This window comes from Pongo abelii, chromosome 5, assembly GCF_028885655.2.
Source record: "Pongo abelii isolate AG06213 chromosome 5, NHGRI_mPonAbe1-v2.0_pri, whole genome shotgun sequence".
NCBI classification, from domain to species: Eukaryota; Metazoa; Chordata; class Mammalia; order Primates; family Hominidae; genus Pongo; species Pongo abelii.
Genome location: NC_071990.2, coordinates 150,929,850 through 150,950,244, shown reverse-complemented (window position 1 = coordinate 150,950,244; position 20,395 = coordinate 150,929,850). Strand labels below are relative to the sequence as shown.

The 20,395-nt window shown below is 37.4% G+C and overlaps 1 protein-coding gene across 9 annotated transcripts in view; it reads right to left on the bottom strand.

The window, feature by feature from the left end:
• The window catches only part of TAB2 (TGF-beta activated kinase 1 (MAP3K7) binding protein 2), a 93,970-nt gene that overhangs the window by 48,575 nt on the left and 25,000 nt on the right, over window positions 1–20,395 (bottom strand). The window contains exons 2-4 of one of the 9 annotated variants that reach the window (XM_054556920.2): window positions 20,020–20,168; window positions 15,499–15,585; window positions 11,070–11,150 (exon numbers count right to left, since the gene is read on the bottom strand). The gene's annotated coding sequence lies outside the window, so the exon portion shown is untranslated. 9 annotated transcript variants of the gene reach the window in all.

Sequence of the window (20,395 nt, the reverse complement as noted above, 5' to 3'; positions counted from 1 at the left end):
AAAATATGGCAAAGTCTGTCAAAGATTGAAGTTAACTGCTCTTGACTAGTCTCCCCTTCCCCAGTACACCAAACCAGATGGGATAGTTTTCTAAAACTTTCCAAAAAAAGGTAATTTTTGTGTAATTTAAATTGTTCCAAAGTCCAGATAAATTTCAGTTTTCAATTTACTTTAAAAGGTTATAATATAGTTAGGGTATTATCTCCTCTAAATCTCATTCTGAACTGTGATCCCCAGTGTTGGAGGTAGGGCCTGATGGTGAATGAATCATGGAGAAGGATTTCTCATAAGTGGTTTAGTGCCATCCCCTTAGCGCTGTCCTCACGATAGTGAGTTCTTGTGAGATATGGCTGTTCAAAAGTGTGTGGCACCTCCTGTCTCTTGCACACGCTCTATGTGATATCCAGGTTCCCCCTTTGCCTTCCACCATAGCTGTAAGCTTCCTGAGGTCCCGCCAGAAGCGAAGCAGATGCCCAGCACCATGCTTCCTGCACAGCCTGCAGAACCATGAGCCAATTAAACCTCTTTTCTTTCTGAATTACCTAATCTCGGGTATGTCTTTACAGCAATGCAAGAATGGTCTAACACAGAAAACTGGTACTGGGAATGGGGCACTACTGTAAAGATACTTGAAAATGTGGAAGCAACTTGGGAAATGGGTAACAGGCAGAGGTTAGAAGAGTTTGCAGGACTCAGGAAGACAGGAAGATGAAGGAAAATCTGAAAATTCTTAGAGACTGGTTAAATGGTTATAATCAAAATCTTGATAGTGATACGGACAGGGAAGGCCAAGGTGATAAAAACTAAGATGGAAATGAAGAACTTATAGGAACCAGAGCAAAGTCAACCTTGTTATGCCTTAGCAAAGAGCTTGGCTGTATTGTGTTCATGCCCTAGGGATCTGTGAAGTTTCAACTTAAGAGTGATGATTTAGGGCATCTGACAGAAGAAATTTCTGATGTGGATGGATGTTTCTAACAACCTATACTCAGATGTTGGAGCAAAGAAATGACTTAATGTTGGAAGTTATATTTAAAGGGGAAGTAGAACTATAAAAGTTTGGAAAACATGCAGTCTGGCCATGTGGCAGAGAAAGAAAAGGCTTTTTCGGGAGAGGAATTCAAGCAGGCTATGGACTAACCACTTGCTAGAGATTGGCCCAACTAAAAAGGAGCCAAGTGTGAACAGCCAAGACAATGGGAAAAAGGCCTCGAAGACATTTCAGAGATCTTTGCAGCAGCCCCTCCCATCACAGGCTCAGAAACCAGGAGGAAATAACAGTTCAGGTGGCCAGGCCCAGCCCTGCACAGCTCGGGACACTGCTCCCTGAATCCAGGCTGCTCCAGCTATGGCTCAAAGGGCCCCCAAACAACTCGGGCTGCTGCTGCTTTGGAGAATGTATGCCACCTTAAACCTTGGCAGCGTCTATGGAGTTAAGCCCACAGGTGTGCACAGTGCAAAAGAGTGAAGGAGCTTGGCAGCCTCCACCTAGATTTCAGAGGATGTATGAGAAAGTCTGGGTGGCCAGGCAGAAGCCTGCTGCAGGGGCAGAGCCCTCACAAAAAAACCTCCACTAGGGCTGTATGGGGGGAAAATGTGGAGTTGGAGGCCCCACAGAGTCTCCATGGGGGCACTGCCTAGTGGGGCTGGGGAAAGGGATCCCCGTCCTCCAGACCCTAGAATGTTAGGTCTACCAGCAGCTTACACCTTGTGCTAGAAAAAGCTGCAGACACTCAACTCCAACCCATGAGAACACCTGCGGTGGCTGAACCCTGCAGACACAGGCAGGGCTGCTCAAGGGCCTGGATGCGGGACATGGAATCAAAGGAGATTATTTTGGAGCTTTAAGATTTAATGACTGCCCTACTGGGTTTTAAACATGTATGAAGCCTGTAGCCCCTTTCTTTTGGCCAATTTCTCCCTTTTGGAATGGGAATGTTTACCCCATGCCTGTACCCCCATTGTATCTTGAAAGTGAATAACTTGTTTTGATTTTACAGACTCATAGGTAAAGGGGACTTGGCTTATCTCAGATGATACTTTGGACTTTTGAGCGAGGCTGAAATGAGCTGAAACTTTTGGAGGACTATTAGGAAGGAATGATTATATTTTGAAATGTGAGAAGAACATGAGATTTTGAAAGGCAGGGGCGGAATAATATAGTTTGGATGCTGTCTTCTCTAAATCTCATGTTGAATTATGATCCCCAGTGTTGGAGATGGGACCTGGTGGGAGGCGACTGGACCATGAGGGTGGATTTCTTATGAATGGTTTAGTGCCACCTGCCTTGGCACTGTTCTCACGATTGAGTTGTCATGAGATCTGGCTGTTTAAAACTTCCTCCTCCCTTGCTTCCGCTCTTGCCATGTGACACACTGGCTTCCCCTGTGCCTTCGGCCATGATTGTGAGCTTCCTGAAGTCTTGCCAAAAGGCGAGCAGATGCTTGGCAACATACTTCCTGTACAGCCTGCAGAACTAGGGCCAATTAAACCCTTATTCTTTCTAAATTACCCAGTCTTGGGTATTTCTTTATAGCAATGCAAGAACAAACACAGGCTAACATAAAAAAAAAATCCAGAAAAAAAAGGCTATCATTTTCTGATGTAAAAATCTAACATGCAAATAAAGCAAACAAAATACCTATATATCAAGAGCATTTACTTTAAAAAAACTGGCACAAAAATTTTGAATAAAAGATTAGGAAACGGAGTATACAAACTATAGAGCTGTATTTATTACTGGGATCTCAGTTTAAAATAAACTTATTAATGTACTTCCATTATATTAATAGTTAATGGAGACTACTTATACTATTATCTCAATAGATACCAAAAGCACATTTAGGAAAATTTAAGTCTTACTTTTGGAGAAAAAAACTTGGCTTCAGTTCCAGAATGATAGTGTACTGAGCTAGTTCAGAACCTCTTCTGTTATGAAAAACCAGAAATAATGAAAAAATGATTGATTTTGTTTTGTAACAGCAGAGCTTGCAAGAAAAAAATTCCCTGGTGCCAGAAACAAAGACAGAATTAAAAGCCACTATAATAAGTGTTTAAGTTAAAATACTGTGGTGATATGTGGGGGAAAAGAGTTTGGAAGCAGAGAGATATAGTTATCAGAACTAGACATACTGGAGCTGGGGTTTTAATGCTATGTGGAAAGAAGACACATTATAGGACCACACCAGAAAGACATTTTATTTAAATGAAATAGTTGCATAAAGCCTAGACTCTGGAAGGTCCTTCCTTACTAGAAAAAAGCAGCTAAACCTCTATCCATTGCCACATAGAACCCATAAGAACTGAAATTCACTAGAACCACAGTGGGAAGGAAACATCTCCCTTACAAAATTAAAGACACGAGCCTGCACCATGCATAGGTGTGGAATCCAAATTTACACTACAGGTGTAGAAAAGAAACTTAAAATAGAAATTAACAAAAAAATTGGTCTGAGGCTGGTGATACCATAGGATTCCTGGCAGAAACAAAAGCAAAACTGCTATGGAATCTTATTTCTTTAACCCAGGAAGCAAAGGATTTCTAGAGGTAAAAAATGGAAAACAAATAACATCACGTTGAAAATAAGCTCATATTAAATAAAATTCAAAAGCACAAAGAAATAATCCACCATGAGTAAAGATCAGGAACATTAATCAGATGATTAATATCTAAGAATGTAAGAGAACAGAACCTGAAAGAAGCTATAAAATAAAAATATTTAAAATGACTGTGGAGATAAAAGGAAATCATAAGAATAAGATATAAAGCCAAAAGGCAAAATTTGAAAAAAGAATCAATTAAGACTTCTAGAAAATATATCATCATAAAATGTAACAATCAATGAATAGGTTAAACAGCAGAAGGTACTTGAGACCACAGAGAAAGGTGAACTGGAAGATGGATAAGAGAATAGCAACCAGAAAGCAGCAGAGCTTATAAAGCAATGGAATATATGGAAGAGAAAATGAGAAACAGAATGAAAATACATACTGCATCTAATAGAGGACTTGGGATGTCAAAGAATAAGGGAAAGGCAAAATTCAAAGAGATAATGGTTGAGACGCTGACAATATGTTTCTTTATAATATACTGAAAACACACACACACACACACACACACACACACACAGAGTTCTGAAGAGAAAAATAAAAAGAAATCCGCACTTAGACATATTGTAGTGAAACTGCAGAGTACCAAAGACAAAGATTTTATCTTTAAAACAATCAGAGAGAAAAGAGCCATAATCTACAAAGGAATAACTAGATTGATGAACTTCTAATTAGTCACAGTAGATGCCAGAAGACAGAATAATACAAGTTGAGCATCCCTAATCTGAAGATATGAAATACTCCAAAACTGGAAACTTTTTGAGTTCAACAGGATGCCATGAGTGGAAAATTTCACATAAGTACTTAAGACAAACTTGCTTCATGTGCAGAATAATGTAAAATACTGTATAAAATTACCTTCAGGCTATGTGTATTAAGATGGATGTGAAATATAAATCAATATTGTGTTTAGACGTGGGTCTCATCCTGAAGATATTATATATATACAAATATCCCCAAATCTGAAAAAATCCAAAATCCGAAACACTTTTGGTCCCAAGCATTTCTAATAAGGGATACTCAACTTACATATACACATTTCTGAGAGAACACAACTGCAGATCTAATTTAATTTGCAGACCCTATGACCCATCAATTTCACTTCTAGGAACTTACTTGAGAAAACAGACAATCATGTAAAGATATATATGAAAAGGCCGGGCGTGGTGGCTCACGCCTGTAATCCTAGCACTTTGGGAGGCCAAGGCAGGTGGATCACTTGAGGTCAGGAGTTCGAAACCAGCCTGGCCAACATGGTGAAACCTCGTCTCTACTAAAGATACAAAAACCAGGCGTAGGGGTGGACACCTGTAATCCTAGCTACTTGGGAGGCTGAGACAGGAGAATTGCTTGAACCCAGGAGATGGAGGTTGCAGTGAGCCAAGATTGCACCATTGCACTCCAGCCTGGGTGACACAGTGAGACTCTGTCTCAAAAAAAAAAGAAAAAAAAAGATACATACGAAAAGATGTTTATTAGAGTATAATTTATAACATGACAAATTTCGAAAACAAGTTAAATGTTGTAAAGTATTAAGTTCATCTAAATGTACTGACATGGACAGATGTTCATTAACACCGTTCAAGGGGGCAGAAGCATATGACTGAACAATGTATAATGTAATCCATTTACATATTGATAAAGAGTCTTTACTATTACTTTATACCCATCAAGGCTAAAACGTGTGTGTGTGTGTGTGTTTTTTTTTTTTTTTCTTGAGACAGAGTCTCCCTCTACTGCCCAGGCTGGAGTGTAGTGGCACAATCTTGGCTCACTGCAACCTCTGCCCTCCTGGGTTCAAGTGATTCTCCTGTCTCAGCCTCCTGAGTAGCTGGGACTACAGGTGCGCACCACCACGCCCGATTAGTTTTTGTATTTTTAGTAGGGATGGGGCTTCACCATATTGGCCAGGCTGCTCTCGAACTCCTGACCTCATGATCTGCCTGCCTCAGCCTCCCAAAGTGCTGGGATTACAGGCATGAGCCACTGCACCCGGCTAAAATGTTTTACACTGAAAACACACTACTTTTAAAAAGTAAAAATAACTTAAAAGTAAATAATAAAGACGTGGTTATTTCAGTTTTCAGCCACTAGACTGTTAAAATGTCATAATGCTGGTGAATGAAATAATTGAATAGTCAAGGTATCTGTAAAAAATACAATATGCTCTTTTGAAATGATAGGTGCATTTTTATAAATTACTGTAAAAAAATTCTATGGATAGGTGAAAGTCTGTTTGTAGCAAATTAATCATATAAGAGATTTTAATGCTGGAATTCATTTCAAACCAAACAAAAACAAACTCCTAAATTCCACACTACAAGAGTGAATACTCAACATCCGATGTCAAGATCTACAGATGAAGTCTGGGAAGATTTTTATGCTTTAGATCCATCCTCACCTGCTATGGTGTGAATGGTCAGGTCCTCTCAAAATTCATATGTGACATCCTATCCCCCAAGATGATAGTATTGGGAGGTGATCAGGTTTGAGTGTGGAACCTACATGAATGGGATTAGTGGCCTTATAAAAGAGGCCCGAGGGAGCTGAGCTGCCCCTTCTACCATGCGAGGACATAGCTAAAAGGTGCCACCTACGAACCAGAGAGTGGGAACTTACCAGACATTCAGTCTGCTGGTGCCTTGATCTTGGACTTCCTAGCCTCCAGAACTACAAGAAATAAACTTCTGTTGTTTATAAGCTACCTAGTTTATGGTATTTTGTTACAGCAGCCTGAATAAACTAAGATTATCATCTTATTTCTGTAACCTTGTTTAATGGTTGCTCATTTTGACAATCCACATCTACGTGTATAAAATGAAGTTGAGTCTCACTTTCAGTTAACCCCCAATTTTAGTCACAGAAGCACTGTGAAATCTTGCCTTTAATAAGGCCATACTAAGTTTTCTAAAATACCTGTTGAATGGCAGTCTCCTACATTTCTATGTGCTAAAGTAGAACTACCATTACCTTTAGTTAGAAGGAAATAAGCATTTGGAATTCTCTAGGACATTAGGAAGTATGATTAAATTAGGAGGTATCAGAACAGATTCAATAATTCAAATTTTAAGAAATCTATTTGAAAACCCAATATATCACTTTGTCATTTATCACTTCTCAAAGAGCTTTTCAATAGCATTCGTTAAGTGTTGCATGGAAAAAAAAGTTTTTTTTTTTTGGGGGGGGCAATACGTTTGAAAAATGCTGTTACTTAAAGTTAAGGAGGTTTCTTTATTTCTGGACTTTAATATGCACTGTGAATCTTTGGGTAGCGGCAGCAGATGCAATATTTCTCAAATTTAGTTGGGCATGATCCTATTTACCCATAAGCATCTTGAGGTAGGAAGCACACAGGTAAACAGTGTCACGTAAGTAAGGTAATCAAAAGACAGCAGTACCTTTCTCTCTTAGGAATTTATGCTAAGGAAGTAACTCAACGTAAGTTTAACATTTTTTTTTTTTTTTTTTTGGAGATGGAGTTTCGCTCTTGTCACCCAGGATGGAGTGCAATGGTGTGATCTCGACTCATTGCAACCTCCACCTCCTGGTTTCAAGTGATTCTCCTGTCTGAGCCTCCTGTGAAGCTAGGATTACATGTCCCTGCCACCACATCCGGCTAATTTTCGCATTTTTAGTAGAGACGGGGGTTTCTCCATGTTGGCCAGGCTGGTCTCGAACTCCTGACCTCAGGTGATCCACCCACCTCGGCCTCCCAAAGTGCTGGGATTACAGGTGTTAGCCACCACACCTGGCCTAAGTTTAAAATAGTTTTCTAACCATAAAAACCAAAAGAGAACCAAACAGCTTAACTTTTGGAAAGCAGCTTTTCAAACTGTAATTTATTAATACTTGACTATTATGCAGACATTAAAACTTATTAAAACCTCAGAAAATGCAAGGAAATAGTCATGTAATATTTGGCAAAAACAGGAAGACATTATCATGTAAATAATTTTCACTGGGGAAAATTTTAAATTGGAGACCAAACAAAAAAGTATAGGGGTGGCGCATCATGGGAGCTTTAATTTATTAAAAAATAATTATCTTTAATTAACATCCAAATGTCTGTTAACACATCACTTGGTGAGGGGAATCCTCACCTCAGAGTGCAGTCTCTATAGATGTCAATTTGGCAATGTCTATCAAAATTAAAACTGCATTTATTTTTTGACTTCACAATTCTATTTTTATGAATCTGTTTGCAGATACAGTCACACAGAAAACTATATATATTTACCAAAGCATGTTTCTAATGATAAACAACCAAAAACTACTTAAGTATCTGTTAATAGTGATGTGTAAAATAGGGTCATTCCCAAGAGTATAATGTACTATATAGCCATTAAAAAGAATGAGATGCTAATATGGAATAATCCCCAAGATACAATACTCAGTTAAAAAACTACCACCACTAAGTGCAGAACAGTGTTCTGTATTCTCTTACATACAAGAACACACACGCTTTTACGTGCACAGAGTATCTTTGGAAGGATACACAAGAACTGGTAACACTGGCTGCCTCTAGGGAATGCAATTAAGGGAGATTTATTCTTCATTATACACCTTCTTGATCTAATAAAAAACACACAAATAAATTAAAAAAAAACAACCTATTTTATTTAATATATTGTTTCTGCAATAAAAAATATTCAATAAAAAGTGAAAATAATGTGTTTTATATTTCATCTTACAATTTAGACTTGGGGAAATGAAGATGCTTCAAAGTGTTACGTAGTCCGAGACTACCTGAAGTTCTAAAATTGAGATTACATTTTATGACATGATTTTGTGACACGATCTACCTTTCTAACATATTAAGTACTTATTTAATCAAAAGTTTTGAGATTTGCACAATCCAAAATGAGTCTATAGAGTGTTTGTTTACCTACTTCTCTTTCGATTTCAGGATCAAATAAACTGATGTGGTAACATAAGAAGGCATACAGATGTACTAATTAAGGTAAGCAGGTGTTCGTGTTCAAAGGGCATGATTCCACTTTGGATAGCAGAAGCTGGGACCAATTAGATGCACATAATTGAGGTTTTGATGAATGTTATAAAGAAACCAATATCCAGTAAAGGACATTGTAGAGAAATTTAGTTAAATTTTATCTAGACATCTGTCAACACTGAGAAGCAAGCAAACAGAGAAGTAGGATTTAACTTTTATGCATAAATGTAATTTGGACTCCAAAGTTTTAGTGGGTTAAAAATTTTGGGGTTAAAAAACATATACGTGTCTGTATGTCTCTTTACATATGTATACACACACAAATATATAAATATATATATTTAATCTCTCACTCTCTATATATAGAGAAATAAAATATACACCTGAAGAAAAGTTAGAAAATAAGCATTGTTTTAAATGACTGCATAACAGTCCATCAGGTCAATATATTACTATTTAGCCAGTCTTGTAAACAAATAACTAAGTTGTTTCGAATTTTTCTCTAGAAGGCTATGCAAAAAGTTTTTTGTATGTGGACCATTTCCATATTTAAATTATTTCCTCAGAATATGACTTTATATTCACAATGTCAAGGCAACAATATGAAGGTTAGCCTTTAGATTTTATCTTTATTTTACAAAGACTTAAAGGGGTCGTTCCCCACTTGATTTTTTCCTAATGCCTATGTAATATCCTGCTTGCTAGCACCAAGTTAGTGTTTCTCCATTCTGGATGCACATCTAAATCACTTGGGGAAGAAACTGATAACAAGGATTAACTGAGGAAGAAGAGGGAATCTGGGAGAATAGGGGCTGGGGAGGAAGACTTAAGAGACTTTCTCTTCACTGTACACCTTTTTGTGCTTGTTGAATTCTGTATTATATTCCTGTGTTACCTAGTAAAAGAGGGAAGTAAGGGGAAGGAGTAAGGTGGAGAAAGCATCAGCAGCAGCAAAAGCAACCCAGCAGCAGCAGCAGCACCTACAGAGCTTTGAAACGCACAAAGTTGGGGAGGTAACTCAAACCTGATAATGAGTTTTAGAATTTCTGGATGTAGGGCCTACACACGCATCTCTGTTACTCAAAGAAAAAACAAGATACTCCACCAGTAACTGTGATGGGAAGTCAAGGTAGAGAACCATGGAATCAATAATTCCATTTTACAAGGCTGATAATGTTCAAAACAGGTAAATCTTAGAGCAAACAAAGTTGAGTGTGTAAGCAGGAGGGAAAAAAGGTGCCAAAACCTTAAAAGCTCCTTAAGATTTAAGATATGGTACAAAAACGGCAACTTTCCTCATCAAGAAACACATCAAGGGTGTGTTTCCTAGACTGGCATTTTTTAGTTTGGTCTGTGGACCACCTGAAACAAAACCACTGGGCTTCATCCTGGACCTACTGAATCAAAGTCCCTAAGTATAAAGCCCAAGTACGTTCACTGATTCATCTTTGAATCCACTGTGATGAGCCCTCTCATGACAACTGCTTATCTGAATGTTTCTTCAACTAAAGTTTACTCCAGTTCCTACAAGACTTCTAGTTGATAACACAGTAAATGAAAGGCAGGGAAGGGACTAATCAAAAACCAAGATGACTATGGTCAAAGGATCACATATAAGAGGTGCTTATAGTAAAGTATTGATTTAAGGAAGGAAAATAGAGATGGAAAGGGGTGTGGAATTTCATGAGTTTAAAAAACTGGGTGAAAGGCAATGAAATAAAAAGATTATTAAAATGAAGTCAATTACCAACAAGCCTATAACAGGAATGGTTAGAAACTTATATGTAACTTGATTCAATGGGAAAGAAATAACTGGGGGAAGAAAAAATTACCTCTATTAAGTATACACAAACAGGTTCTGCAGCTACTATACATTTAAGAGTGTAGGAAAATGAAGTTGTACAATAAACACATATGGATCACCATAGGTCAGCTAAAAATGAAGTTTATTATAAAACAAAAGCTGTTTTTGGGCAGGTAAACTTCTGAAAAATCTTTTACTATCAATAAGGTGCCATACAAAGTAAATGGTGGCGCAAAGCTAAATTCCCAGAGATCTAACTTTTAAAAATAAAAGGAATAACTAGTAATGTATCTCACATAAACTACTCAATTTACATAATTTAAACTTGACAAAGTATTGGCCTTCACTATTAAAATCTTAACAAAGAAAAGGAACCAATGAATAAATAAAATGTTACTCTGAGACAGGCATAAACTTTCCTGAAGAGCAGTTTCTTCAGAGTAGAACTAAAAGAACCAGTATTCTACCTTAGCCATGCATGCTTCTAAAATTTTCTGGTGAAACAACATGTTAATAGTTTAAAACAGAGATAACCTAATGTTGCTAAATATTTCAACCTCAGTTCCATAAGTGCACACTGTCTAACTAGATGAGACAATTATGATATAATGTATATAAAATGGTATTTGATACATAGTGATAGATGGTTAAGTATAAATTCTAGGATTCCATGGGTTCATTTATGAAGTTTAATATGCTACTTACTTGCAGTAACTTCTTGGGTAAATCATTTAATTTCTGTGCCTCAGTTTCCTCATCTATAAAATGGTGATGATAGAGTAGCTACTTCATAGGTTACGAGAATTAAATGAGTAATCCATGCAAGATAATAAAAAGAGCACATAGTAAGTACACATGTAAATAAAATATCAATATTATCATTTCATTCTTCGTAAAATGGAGAAAACAACTCAAAGAGCTTCAAGGATTAGTGACAACATAATTAAAGCCAATTGCATTATATCTGTCCTGCCTACAGCAAGTACAAACTAGTAGTAATTATTTATTCTAAATATCATGAACTTCCACGAAGTGCAAAGGAATAAAACCTTACAGGGCTGCATATTATCCTGGTTGCAGAATATTGTAGGAGTGGACTGAGCCTTTAAGGCCTTCTTTTTCAATGTATATGGGACAAAAAACTTCCAGTTGGGGAAATCTGACAAAGCTACATGACAAACTCAACAGTACTAGGTTGTGCAAAGTGCTAGATAAGTGGCATAAACTGTGTTATAATAGGTGTTTAAAAGGATCTCTCTGGGCTGAGGAGGAAGTGGGAAAGTATTGAAGCATAGGAACTTAAAGTATAAAAGAAGTAAGACAGATTCTGGGGATTGTGTCACCTGTCTTGCAGGAGGAAGAAAGGAGGGACAAAGAGGAAAGAAGGGGATTATGAAGAAGGTACTCAGGATGGGGGGTAGTTACAGGAGAAGACGAGAAGATGAATGAAGGTTTCAAGGTATAGTGGTCTTTATCCGAGAAGACCTTGAGATACGCTAATGCTAATAAGGTTTTAATATATGTCAAACTATATATATACATCATTTTGTCTTTGCCCTGTTCTTACATAATTATGAGTTCCGCTGGAACAAATTTAATTATGTTAACAAAGTAAGCTGGGCATGGTGGCACATGCCTGTAGTCCCAGCTACTCAGGAGGCTAAAGAAGGAGGATCCATTGAGCCCAGGAGTTCAAGGATGCAGTGAGCTATGATTGTGCCAGTGCACTCCAGCCTGGGTGACTGAGATCTTTAAAAAAAAAAAAAAAAGACATAAAATATGGTTCATGCCGAATATCAAACAGTAGTAGGAAGAAATACATAAAGTTCACTTCTCAACCGCACTAGGATTCTTCCTTAGCTTGTGTACAAGAATGTAAGAGAAGATTTTTCCATTTCAACATACGCTAAAAGCAAATTCCAGTTTCCAAAGTAACCACTAGAGGTAATAATTTTTTCTGTAAATCATAAAATCCTGAACTGGACAGAATTCTAGGAAGTTATCTTGTAAAAGTATAATTTAAGAGATCTGAAAAATGCCTTGTTGCCCAGTCGTCTCCTTGTTAGACTTCCTCTTCTCCCAGTCAATCCTATTTACCTCTTAAAAACAAGCCTTCGTCACAAAGAAAATTCTTCACGTGAGAAATATTAGTTCCCAGCTGGGCGCAGTGGCTTACGCCTGTAATCCTAGCACTTTGGGAGGCCGAGGCGGGTGGATCACCTGAGGTCAGGGGTTTGAGACCAGCCTGGCCAACCTGGTGAAACCCTGTCTCTACTAAAAATACAAAAATTAGCCAGGTGTGGTGGCAGGCGCCTGTAATCCCAGCTACTTGGGAGGCTGAGGCAAGAGAATCGCTCGAACCCAGGAGGTGGAGGTTGCAGTGAGCTGAGATTGAGCCACTGCACTCTTTCCTGGATGACAGAGTGACTCCACCTCTGAATGAATGAATGAATGAATGCATGCATGTATGTTAGTTCCCATGCAGAGAGACTATTTTTCACTGGTGTATCCTAACTACTCAGTGTATGTCAAGTGGATGCTCAGTAAATATTTGTTGCCATAAGTCTCTAAATAAATATCAGAATACATATAGCTTTTAAAGACTACTGTAAAAAGTGGTTATCTATCTCCCCAAACTCAAGCGTTTCCCTTAACCTCAGATATGTCAGTGCTGCTATATCTGTTTGGAAAATGTAAATATGTTCCATCACGATTGATATGAGAGAACAATTTGAACATTAAGTGAATTTTGCTGTAATTTCATTTGTAAGAAACACTAGGTGAACACGGAAAGCCATATTGAGCTAAAATAAGCAGCATATGAATATACAAAAAGTAAACAGGAACACACCTGAAACATTTACCAGCTATCTCAGCTTAACAGATCTGCATGTCATTAATCACACCCAGTCACATTACTGATTTCAAAAAACTCTTTCTTGACTACTTTTTTTTTTTTTTTTTTTTTTGAGATGGAGTGTCGCTCTGTTGCCCAGGCTGGAGTGCAGTGGCACGATCTCGGCTCACTGCAACCTCCGCCTCCTGGGTTCAAGCGATTCTCCTGCCTCAGCCTCCTGAGTAGCTAGGATTACAGGTGCGTGCCACCATGCCTGGCTAAGTTTTTGTATTTTTAGTAGAGATGGGGTTTCACTGTGTTAGCCAGGATCATCTCAATCTCCTGGCCTCGTGATCAACCCGCCTCGGTCTCCCAAAGCATTGGGATTACAGGCGTGAGACATGGTGCCCGGCCTCGACTTTACAATAACTCACAAGCTGCAATTCTTCCTGTGCTCCCTTCCATAAGCAAACTTTAGGTCTCATTCAGGGAAAAGTCCAATATTCATTGTAGTATTTACATATTTCTTATTTTACATATTTCTTAATTTATTTAACATGAATAAAATTGTTATCTTTAAGATTTTTTTATTTTTTGAGATGGAGTTTTGCTCTTGCTGCCCAGGCTGGAGTGCAATGGTGCGATCTCGGCTCACCGCAACCTCCGCCTCCCGGATTGAAGCGATTCTCCTGCCTCAGCCTCCTGAGTAAGCTGGGATTACAGGTGCCTGCCACCACCCCCAGCTAGTTTTTTGGTATTTTTAGTAGAGACAGGGTTTCATCATGTTGGCTAGGCTGGTCTCGAACTCCTGACCTCAGGTGATCCACCTGCCTCGTCCTTCCAAAGTGCTGGGATTACAAGCATGAGCCACCGTGCCCGGCCTTAACTTTTTTTTAATGTTCACAGGTGATGTTTCCAAGCGTTACAGCCATAATTCCTTTTTTTTCCCATAAGCCCTGTGTTTTTTTGCGTGACTTTGCATAGCATGGTGATATTTAGGAACACGCCTCTGGCTCAACAACTATTAATATTAACCTCTCCAGGATGCCAAATGGGACAGCAGAATGTTTCGACCTATCTATTTAGTTGTCAATATGATGCTAACAGTTTCTTTTTCTTTCTTTCTTTCCTTCTTTCTCCTACTCCTTCCTTCCCTCTCTTTCTGAAACAGGGTCTTGTTCTATCACCCAGGTTGGAGTGCAATGGCACAATCATGGCTCATTGCAGCCTCAATCTCCTGGGCTCAAAGGATCTTCCCTCCTCAGCTTCCTGAGTAGCAGAGACTACTGGTGTGCAACCCCACAACTGGCTAATTATTATATTTTTTTGGTAGAATATCCTATATTGCCAAGGCTTGTCTTGAACTCCTGGACTCAAGTGATCCTCCCACCTTGGCCTCCCAAAGTGCTGGGATTACAGGTGTGAGCCACTGTGCCTGGCCCAGATTCTTATTAGTAATTACAATTTCTCTCTTCTGTGAATTGGCTGACATTATCACACTGCCATGAATTACTCTTAAATAGTATCTTTACCACAGAAAGAAGTGTTGATAATGCAGTCAGAATAGCTGGATGATGCTATAATTTTTTAAATTAAAGCAAATTTTAAAACTTTTTGACCTCAATGAACATTTCAAAATTAAACATAAAATAAGAATCATATAACCTAAGTACATACACTATTTAAATACCTTTTACATTATTGACATATTATACAAGTATCATATCATATACCAGTTAGTTAATACTTGGTGCACTTCAGATTTAATTAACTTTAAAAGAATTGATAAATGTTAATTTAACATGAAGTTTTAAAATTTACTTTTTATAGTAAATTATTGGAATTATATTTCTTGGAGCATGATGTTACAATTCTATCAAGGCAAAGCAAACTTTACTTAATCTCCATTTAAGATAAAAATGAGATAACTATAATCAATCTTTACCATAAACTTTATCACAAAACAGTTATAATACTAAATCATTTCACACAGATAATCAGTTATCTGCAAAAATAATATAATCCAAATGCTACTTATTTTAAGTTAGCTATTATGTTCAGATTTAGAGTGATTTAAAATTTAAAGGGAGCAAATGATTATGTTACTAAAAACTAGATTTCTTAATTTTACAAGCCTACAATAATTTACTTTCTAAAGAATAACAATAAACATTAATAAATAAAGTAGCATAATAATCCACACTACTTCCTCTTAAAGGGAAAATTTCTTATTTTGTCATTTAATGCACTGCCTCAAGGCCATGAATGCTGACAATTTCTGATGGTTAACAGGCTTACCAGTTATAAGTTCTTCTAAAAGGAATGTGCAAGTCGGCCACACTTGGCAATTTATGTACTGTGGTTTTGTGGTAGGTACTACATTTTCTAAGGATCAAGAAAAGTGCAATAAATCTAAGATGGAATGGTTATACTTCATCAAAACATATTATATAACTGACTACCTTTTGTGCATTTGATAATTCATACCTCATTATTGTTTTGCAATACATTATCATTCACTGCCCTCTTTCACTCTAATTTTTGGATAATCTATCCTGTGCATAAATATCATCTATAAAAGAAAACAGGAGCTAAGTACGATAATAAGTTCCTATTTATGGGTAAAAGGGAAAGAGGAGAAAAGAGAATAAAAGCACTTGAAGGAACCAATTTTCATCTTACACCAACCATAAACATTTATAACAAATCAATTCACTGAATGATGTGTAGAAATTTTAATAAGTTGGTTAAATGTTAATTTAAAATGGCACCTTAATATTCAGAGAAAGTTATAAGAAGTATCACCGGCTGGGCACGGTGGCTTACGCCTGTAATCCCAACACTTTGGGAGGTCGAGGCGGGTGAATCACCTGAGGTCAGGAGTTCAAGACCAGCCCGACCAATATGGTGAAACCCCATCTCTACTAAAAATACAAAAATTAGCTGGGCGTGGTGGCAGGCACCTGTAATTCCAGCTATTTGAGGGGGTGAGGCAGGAGAATTGCTTGAACTCGGGAGGCGGAGGTTGCAGTGAGCTGAGATTGCACCATTGCACTCCAGCTTGGGCAACAAGAGCGAAACTCTGTCTCAAAAAAAAAAAAAAGTTTCACCAACTGATCTGATCCCTATGCAGTTTCAATCCCTTACTTGGTCCCATGGTTTTTCCTGTTCATCTCATATAACTCTGCTCATTTTCTTTCTAATGTCATGGCCCTCAGCTGACTTTTTCCCATAGTGGACTCCTGGCCAGCTGCTAAGGGAGAAGAGAGAGAGAGAGAGAGTGAGAGAGAGAGAGAGACAGAGAGAGAGAGAGAGAGAGAGAGAGAGAGAGAGAGAGAGAGAGAGTGTGTGTGTGTGTGTGCGTGTGTGTGAGTGCGCGTGCACACGCGCGCGGCGGCCGTGTGCACAATAGCACTAGGAGTATAATAATTAAGTTCACAAGTTAGATAAAGTGTACATGGATATTTGCTACTACTAATAAAGTACCAGAGTTCTAGCTTTCTATCCATCCACCCATCCACCCCTTCCTCCCTCTCTTCATCTATCCAGCTATATGAATTAAAGCATCTAATCTAGAAAAAACACACGTGTTTAAAGTGGTGTAAACAAGAATGGTCATCCTAGTGTGTGCTTCTAAAAACAACCTCAATGGCCACCTAGGAGGAATAAATAAGTACATTATTGCATAGCCACACTAAGGAACACCATGCAGCTTTTTGTTGTTGTTGTTGTTGTTTAGTGGAATATGATATCCAAATAATTATATGGACAAATATATCCAAATAATTATATAGGCCTATAAGACCTTATTGATTGAAAAATATCAAGATGCAGATTCCATGTATAACACCTTTTGTGTAAAAATAGACACACAAAAGATGCATTCTATTAAAAAGCTGTTAAAAAATGTTTTGTCCTTTCCTATGATGCTGAAAATAGATGTATTTTAAACAGATATTTTTATATGATTGTATAGGAAAGATTCTGAAAGTATACACACACTAATTATTCTGGAGAGGGGGCTGAGTAGAAGGACACATGGATGGAAGGTATTCCAAGGAGGTTTAGTCATCTATCCCAATTTTTATAATAACACATATTCATGCATTACTATAAAGTTATTCCTTATATATTTCTCCATAACATTACTTGTATTCTGATATGTAGACAGAGTAAGAATAGAACAGAATGAGTTATTTTAAAGTACCTGTATTAGCCAACCACAGGTACTTTCAAATAACTCAAAGCCTGTGTTGTCTATGCGGAAACTGTTATGGATGTGCAGTTTACAGCTGCAGCACTGACCAATTATCAGGATGCCTGATAGATGAGATTTACAGTTACTTTCTAACTTAAATGTTACTTATGAATTTATATATGTAGGTCCATCCATGATTAACCATGTCTAAGCTTAGTGTCATAATTTGTAATCCTTGGTTAAAACAAAGAAGCCAGGTGACTTTTTTTTTTTACCTAAAGGCTAACTCAAGGTAAACTATTTATTACTCAAGCACTCAAACTGACTAAGTATTACACATCTACCAATGAGACGGTTTAATTAATTAAAGGAAAGAGGTAAGGGGTGGTAGAAAAAGAAGTAGGCTTATTGTTACTATTAAATGTAAGAGTCTCCCAATAAACACAATACCTTTATGGAAAGTTATTGTACTATCACACACAAAGGTGGACAAGACACACTGTTTTCTCTGAGTCTAGAGTATAATCACTTTGGTTCTACACTTACTATGAGCCAAGTCCTGTGCTAAATGCCTTAAACATGTATTATTTCAGTTACTTTTTACAATATTCCTGTAGTGAGGATTAAGGGAGAAACTGCAGGTAAAACTCTTTACACAATGCCTGACAGAGTAAATGTCCCTTATTAGGCATTACTACTGCCTAACCTCTAACTTCATCAATTCAACCCTCACTCTACGGTAGTCAGCTTTTCAAAAGATTCACTGACTTAACACGTACCAGTTCTGAGAAATCTTCAACGGATTCCCATTGCCTACTAACATCCAAACTCCTTCATCTGACATTCAAAAAAACATGACATAGCTCCATCTCCCATCACACCCCTCCCTATCCAACTATTCTCTATGCAAACTGGACTGCTCACAATTTCTATATTAAATACTTTCATCTCCATAACTTAGAAATACTCTTGCTGCTTTCTCTAAAGAATTCTATCTATCCTTCATGGTTCAGCAGAAACATTACCTTCTCCACAAAGCTGATTCTCTCCAGCACTCTTAAGTATGTTGTATGCATCTCTATTATGATACTTTCATATTACTTGTCTGTAAGCTCACTAAAACAAGGTTTATTCATTTCTACATCCCTGCTATGTCTATTTACATTGAATAATGGAGAAAAATTTCACCAATAGCACCACTGAAAATAACTAAGACTTGATATTCATATGTAATTCCTTCTTTAATTTCTATTTCAATTCACCTAACAGTGGTAATGACCCTAACTAGTAGCTCCCTTTCCAGCTCTAATTCAACACTCGGTGACACGTAATTCTTTAAACACCAAACAAATAATGTGGCACATAATCAGTGACCTAATGCTGACTAAATTGCCAGACATTAAATTCATTATGCATTAATACTGCAAGAAGGGATGTAAGGAAGGAGTTAAGCACATGCTAGAATATTAGGATTGCCTTTTAAATTCACAATTGGGATACAAAATTCCTCTTCAGTTTTGGGTAATCTCTAACCTAGATGAACTGAACTTTAAAATGAAAAGACATGTATGATTATCTACCCATTTAGTAAATAAACTCATCTTTCAGGGATTCTGTTTCCACATCTATATAAATTGGTAAAAGGAATAAATATCCTTAAAAGCTAATTGATCTTGGCCCTCTAACCATTCATGAGTAGCTTTCTCTTGGTTAAAATCTAAGGCACTAGGAAACCTCAGTTTTTGGTTTTGCTGTTACACTCCAGGATGACTCTGACTATTTGTAACTTCCTTCGCTGGTTTCTTTTGGGTAATCAAGTAAAAAAATTAGCAAATATTAGTTATACACTTAGTTTAAAAATATAACTAAATTCTTCAGGTAAAGTACTATAATACATTGCTCGGTTCTATCCAGAAATAATATGTCTAATTTCCAATTACTGAAGAATATATTAATCTTTTTTTTTTTTTTTTTGAGACGGAGTCTCACTCTGTTGCCCAGGCTGGAGTGCAGTGGCGCAATCTCAGCTCACTGCAACCTCCGACTCCCTGAGTTCAAGTGATTCTCGTGCTTCAGGCTCCCAAGCAGCTGGGACTACAGGCGGACGCCACCATGCCTGCCTAATTTTTTTGCATTTTTAGTAGAGGCAGGGTTTCGCCATGTATGAACATATCAACTTTTTAGGTAAAGGCATTAGTAGTGTAGAACAAACAGTTGAGGATCTCAGGAAGAGGGAAGTAGTTTCATTAATTGAATTCCCTATACTGCTTGTACTCAATGTAAATCTTTTAAAGGAAGGCAGTTTTGTTGTTGTTGATGTTTGTTTTTCAATGTGTTTTTTTTTTGTATGTTTATAGGGCTTCACTCAATAGCATTTCAAATTTATTTTTCTTATGTTTTTGCATTAGTTTGCTACTACCAGCAAACAAGTTAAATTAGAAATATTCAGGCAAACGGTATGTTAAACTCAATACTAGCTGCATGTTACCTAGATGTTAGTGTTACTATACTTTAAAGTAAGATGACTATAAGTTTTGAAAGTCAAGTTTTAGTTACTATAGATTTAATAATAAGGCAGTTACACAGGCTAAGCTTGACTGGTGCCATGGACTTTAGCATACCTGGAAATAGAAAAATTCAAATTGTAGCTGTTCTTGGTTGGCCCATTGCCATTTTTGCAGCTTACAAATTGTTAATTAAGTAACTGCAGTGAGCTCATCTCTACAGGATACTTCTTTTCCAGGGCAGGTCCAGGAACTGGGTCTGGAGCCTTGAAAGCAGAAGAGAAACTAGAGTAAACTAGAGGTAGGCAGAACAAGAAATGTGACCAGATAACATTATGAGATGTAATAGCAGTAAGGTAGTCCCCAAAGTCTCTCACATAAAATATTCTGAAGGGAAAATGGGTCTCTTAAATTCCAAGTAACCAAAGGATGCTGTTTACTTTGGTTAAGTCATTCTTTTAACCTACCCAACACTATTCTGGACTCTCAATTC